The following is a 6,864-nucleotide window of genomic DNA, read 5'->3' as shown; positions in this document are numbered from 1 at the left end:
GCATTTATGTTCAACAGACCAAACACACAATGACTCGTGTAAAAAGTATCTGGTATTGAAGGGATCAAGAAGAATGTTGGGATTGGAGGATAGTGTGAATAACCATACCTCATAGAGCATAGTGTTCAGCATGTTCAGGGAAATGTCAGGGAATTTATTGCATGGGGTGGTCGTGACAAGAGCTACTTTTACCTTGCGATGGGACAACTCTGTTATGACCACTTTTCACACCAACCCAGGTCAAATTATCAGGTTAGGCTTAAAAAAAAGAAAAGAATTTGTTCTCAGGCAATGTTTTTCTAAAATATAGTGCGGGCGGGCTGTGTCTTCTTTCTTTCTTTTTTCGGTTGTTCAAACTAGTATGTAACCAAAGGGCCTCCCTATATAAATGTATTCCTTGATGAGTAAAATACTGGAATACAGTAGTTGACTTCCATTGGAATTGGAATATTTAAGGATTTCTTTTGGGGGGGGGGGGGGGGGGGGGGTTAAAAATGGAAATATAAACGAAACGTGCGGCGAACTTTATGATGATGTGGGCGGTGTCTGAGAACCAAGACTATTATTTTTTTTAGCCTTATGTATCAACTGAGTGGTCATTCCTCAAGTCTCAGTTCATACTGTGATATTGTGATCAGTGTATTGTGAGCAGTAGTGATAAGAATGATGGTCAGCTGCTGGACATCATTTACCATTTGAGGGTTGTTCACTGTGGACAACATTTACCAAGAATGTGGACAGATTCATATTTCAACTTCACAGGGACAAGATTACATCAGGAATTTGGATACATTCACATTCTCCCCCTTAAAGTCACATCATTTCACCAAGAATGTTGGATACATTTCTGCCTCAAAGTGACAACATTTCACCAACAGTGTTGGATATATTTCCCCCTCAAAGTGACAACATTTCACCAAGAGTGTGGAGACATTCATATTTCCCCCTCAAAGTGACAACATTTCACCAAGAGTGTGGAGACATTCATATTTTCCCCTCAAAGTGACAACATTTCACCAAGAGTGTTGGATACATTTTCCCCTCAAAGTGACAACATTTCACCAAGAGTGTTGGATATATTTCCCCCTCAATGTGACAACATTTCACCAAGAGTGTTGGATATATTGCCCCCTCTATGTGACAACATTTCACCAAGAGTGTTGGATATATTGCCCCCTCTATGTGACAACATTTCACCAAGAGTGTTGGATATATTGCCCCCTCAATGTGACAACATTTCACCAAGAGTGTTGGATATATTTCCCCCTCAATGTGACAACATTTCACCAAGAGTGTTGGATATATTGCCCCCTCAATGTGACAACATTTCACTAGGAATGTGGATGCACTATTGAGGCTTGATGAGTTTTGCTGCTGCACTCTACTGCCTCAGATGGTCTTTTTCTATTTTGTGCAAAATGTGAAGATTAGTGGTGGTTGGAACTTGATTAAAAATAATTTGTCAGGTCAGAGGATCTCTTAAATGTGAACTGATAGTGTAGTGTAGCAACCCACATCCTTGTTTCCACGACCTTGGTGCAAAGGGAGATAACAAGTACAGTCAAGTCCCGTTAATCCGACACTGTTAGTTGCATATGATTATGTCGGATTAACGAGTATATCGGATAAACGAAATTAGGTAGTATCAACGTCCTTGATCGAAAATCGGACACAAACACGATAGATAACGATTCAAATACGTTATAATAAATAAAGAGGAAAAAGGCAATATTCATATTGTTATGTTACATTGTTAGCGGTATACGTTTTCTAATCATATGTTTCTAATGTATGACTGATTCAACATACTTTTTATAGCATATGGAATGGAAGTCGTCAATTTGAAACTAGTGCCGCAATGCTTGAGAAAGCTGCTTTCTTAGTGGCTAATGTTGACTTCCTGTTTGTAATTTCATTGGTCGATCAAAGTTTACGAAAGGTCGATCTGACGTGATCTGTAATGGGATGTCCTCAGTGGTAGCGAGAACTTGTATCCGATTTAATGAGATTGAGGTAATCAAGGCATGTGATTAATCCTGTTTTGTTTAATTAAAGCAGTAATTGTTTATTGTTAAGCAAATTTATCTCTGCAGCCTTTGAAATATGCAGCTACTTGCCGACTCGTCTCGCATCAAAACACGGGGCTGTGTACTCGCGGGCAGATGACCATGGAGTACGCTGATCACTGTGTCGGATTAACAACAGATTAATGAGTGATTTTGGTAATTCGTTGCAAATTATGTGTGTCGGAGTCAGAGTGCGAGACTGTCGGATTAACGGGACTAAATAGCACTGATTTAATCGGTTCCCATCATTAGTGTCGGATAAAGCCGATTGTCGGATTAACGAGTGTCGGATTAACGAGACTTGACTGCAAGGGGAGGTAACTGAGAAACTATGCCGCTTGAGTTTGTTGGGTAATGAGTGGCCTTTGGTTATTTTCTTGTGTATTTTCTAGTTATTTACAACTGACGTTAATGTTATGGATAATCCAATATATAATTGATGTTTTTTTGCCTATAGCTTTTATGTCCGTACAAATTGCCAGTGTTTGCTTTGCCTGTTAGAAGCTATTTACTTATTCACGTGTCACTGAGGCCTCTGGTTTGTGTATGTGCTGTAAAATGTACTACATGACCTGGCATGACAACAAACTAATGTTTCCATGGTTATCATCATTGAATATTTGTTTTGCCTAAACATTTTAATTTCTTATGTTGATTTATCCATGTAAAAATGACAAAAAATGCTAATATTAAATTTAGAAAAGGTTTATTGATATATTTTATGTTAATGGTCTTTTAGATGATTGTTCGATAAAACAATGTACTTTTAATCAATATTATAATAGTATGCAGTATTTTTTTTCTAACTATGACAATACTATTTGAATAGTTGTACCAATATTTCAGTAGTATCACAATACTATAACAGCAACCAACAACTACCCCTGTGCTTAGTTGTCATGGCAACAAGTGCATCAGTCAGTCATGATTATGAAAACTGTCATGAAATATGTTTTTCCTTTACATTATTATATGTATTAAGATTTGAATGTCATTATTTGTTTTTGGGAATGTCATGCAGTAACTGTTACCATGGTTACTTATCTCGAATTCCATGACTTTATATAGAGCTCTCTGATTATGCTCACAGTGTGGACAGGGGTATTTCATGTTTAATTTTGTAAATAGTGTGGAGAGAACATCTTTGATTTCATTGGAGACCTTTACAAGCTAATAGGACCAAACAGTGTTATTCGAACTGCAAACCTTGCATAATTACATGACCTTGATGTGGAGTGAGAGGATTCACTGGGTTAGTTCTGCTGTTATTTGTGGAATATTTGTTGAGTACTAATGTTTTATAACATTAGAGATCATTACGGAGAGTCTCGACTCATTTTGTATATTTCACCAGTGTCTAAGACCAACATGAAGTTGACAGGCTGTGAGACTACTGAAATGCTGCACAAGACTTAGACTCTCTGATTAAACTAACTCTCAAAAGGTCACTTTGTGCAAGCCCCTCAACTCCCTCACGACCAGCTGTTGATGTTTGCTTTGATTTTATCGTTACTATCGGCTTCTGTCTCATGTTTCTGCCTTTCCACCCTTTTCCTGAACTTTAAGCATATGACAAGGGCAGGTAATCCTAATGACACTCCATTGGCAGCTTACCTCACAGGTTTGACATGCATCACATATTTCTCAAAACTCAATATGCTGAACATCATTTTTATCACTTATAAATATATAAGCCTTGTGGAAAGTGCGATGTTTTTTAAGGGTCTCATCATCTATCATGGGTTAGGGGTGAGATCCCCCATTTTACCTATCATTAGTTATGAAACATTATGGCTACCCTCCTTTTTTTCACCATGTCATTTTTCCATTTCTCTCCCGCCCCCACAGCCACCCTCCCAAAGCACCATGCCCCCGCACCGCCCTCGTCTTAACCACCGCCCCCGCAAAGCACCACACCACCGAATCACCCCTGCAAAGCACCAAGCCCCCGCACCACCCATCTGAACTACCGCCACCGCCACCGCAACCGCCACCGCCACTGCCACCGCCACCGCCTGGGGGCGGTCGGCTAACCTAGTGGTTAAAGCGTTCGCTTGTCAAGCCGAAGACCTGGGTTCGATTCTCAACATGGGTACAATATGTGAAGCCCATCTGTGGTGTCCCCAGCCGTGATTTTGCTGGAATATTGCTAAAAGCGGCATGAAACCTCAATCACTCACTCACTCACTCACTCTCCCTGGCACCCTATGTCATAAGCTGTCCTACAACAACCTGTCATGTTGAGTACATTCACTGGAGCTTTATAACTGTCTTTCTTCATTGCTGCCAATTGTCTGTTGTAGTTTCATCTGTGTTGATGATCTAGCCTAACAGTCCGGTCACATAGTCCTTCATGTCTCATCCCTGATCAATGCCAGTGTTACTAATGGGATGCACTGTACCATTAATCACAATAGTGTGGCAGGATTGATCTCAACAGGAATTCCAATGTCGGTATTGGCGTTTATCAGTAGTTACAAGTACATGGTACCAAAGTTCCGAAGTGCTATTACATACCACATACCTGAGATTGTGATAGTATAACATGGTGTATATATTCTATATTGCATAACTATTTATTGTTTATCCAATACTATGAATCAACAGGTAATTTCATTCTAGATTCCCTCTTTCCCGTGCTGAGAGGAGATAGCTGTCTTGTAACTTTGTACACAACCCTTTTTCTTTGTGGCAAAGAAACTGTTTATTATCTGGGGTTACATTTGTCATTGGAAATATACACATGAGCATTAATTAAGCACCAGCTGACTCAAAATTCAATTCCAAGAAATAATGACAAACTCTGATCTGAATCCAAATGAATTGGGTGCGGGGGGGTGTGTGTGTTTCCAGGGGGGCCCAGACCCCGCACACCTTTCATTTCGAAAATGAAATGTAGTATGCTGTAGGTAGTAAAATTATCTACTGAGAGAGGATTTGGATTTATTTTTTTACCCCTCCCTTTCAAAAATGCTGGATCTGCCCTTGTGTGACAATCAGATTCATGGTGTGGGTTGGGTGCTGATATTTTTCAGCCTTGTTGAAATGAATGTTTTTAGACGTCTTGGCATAACGCCAATAAATCCTACTGATTTTAGTGTCAGCTTCATTATTTGTGAGATGGTAGTGACAGGCTATTTGAGAGTTTATTACGTCTGTGGTATTTTCAACAATGATTCACACCAGACAGTTTATAATGTATCACATATCCCAAAAACAGTGGATGGTGCTGAATCAATGCTGACAGGTGTAGACGTTTGTTCAACTTTGTATGTACCAAACATAATATGATCAGTGTGAGTCTGTGATATCTATCCAGACTAGGAGCTTGTTCCATAAAGTTATCACCTTTGAGCTGTTTCCATGGCTATCCGATATTGCATTTATTGTTTTAATTTATGGTACTCAGCAATATCTCTGATATATGACGGCTGTGTGTAAATAATCAAGGCTTGACCAGACAGTCCAGTGATTGATGTCATGAGCATCAATCTACCCTAATGGGATATAAAGACATGCATCAACCCAGTCAGCCAGACTGACCTCCCGTTCATTGAGTTGCGTTAGCTACTGTTAAAATTATGGCAGTTTCGATGATAATCATAGTTCTGCAATTATTGATTATCGAAATCTGTTACAATGTGGGAGTTTTGATAATCACGTATCAAATAATATTGAAAGTCAGTTTGTGTTAAAGTATGGGAGGGTAAGGGTGAGGGCCCATGACACAAAGGGATAGCCCTTAGCCCTACTATTGTCATAAATTTATGTTACAGAAGGGAGTTACGATCGTCTTAGCTCTACGACTCGTAAGTTCATGTTCTTGTGTAGGAAGGTCTTAGCGCTACGACTGTCGTAAGGTCATGTTCATGTGGGAGACGGTCTTAGCGCTACGACTGTCGTAAGTTCATGTTCATGTGTAAGAAGGTCTTAGCGCTACGACTGTCTGTCGTAAGTTCATGTTCATGTGTAAGACGGTCTTAGCGCTACGACTGTCCTAATATCATGTTCATATGTAAGACGGTCTTAGCTCTACGACGGTAAGTCAATGTTCTTAGCGCTAGGATCGATTAGTGGAATGGGACTCATGTTACAGTGTTTTTGTAAAAATCGTTTGCTAAATGACAAAGGCGCATCAGACCAGCCTTGCCTCTCCACATCTCCAACTGTACTTGAAGTTTCTTTGTGGAGATATAAACGGTCACGTCAAATTACATCTCTTCAACCTGATATCATAAGACGTATGTTTGTTATCCTAACTACCTTTCTTTACACATTTGGTGTAGAACATATGTGTATTTGTTTTAAAAGGATGTGCAATGTTAAGTCTGTGATGAGTGAATAAATCAAAAAGTATCATATATCCTGCCAGTGTTTTGTATTTTGTACATCACATACTACATATAACTCCAATAAGTCGCCATTGGAAAAGCAAGTGGAGAATGTCAGATATGTCCCTGTTCCCTATTCTGTACCATAGTGAATTATGTTGAAATCCAATACAATGGGCATAAGACGCAAATATGTGTGAATGTGCGTTTGTCCGTATAACGTTTACATATGTTTGAATTTTGACGACGGCCTTTAAATAATGGAATCTGCACCAGACAATCACTGATAAATAGTATGAGGAACATCTTTAGCCGTCGGGTCCGGTAAGGCATTCAACAGAGTTGGATCCACAAATCTATTATTTCGCCTCTTACGACAAGCATTGGTTGCTGGGCACCAATTTAGCCCGTCTCCTAGACCCTAAAGCAAAAACATTAAAAAAGTAGTCCAACTCAAGTCTAGAATG

Source organism: Haliotis rufescens, unplaced genomic scaffold, assembly GCF_023055435.1.
Source record: "Haliotis rufescens isolate VD_foot unplaced genomic scaffold, xgHalRufe1.0.p SCAF_15, whole genome shotgun sequence".
Taxonomy (NCBI): domain Eukaryota; kingdom Metazoa; phylum Mollusca; class Gastropoda; order Lepetellida; family Haliotidae; genus Haliotis; species Haliotis rufescens.
This window is presented reverse-complemented; position numbering follows the sequence as displayed.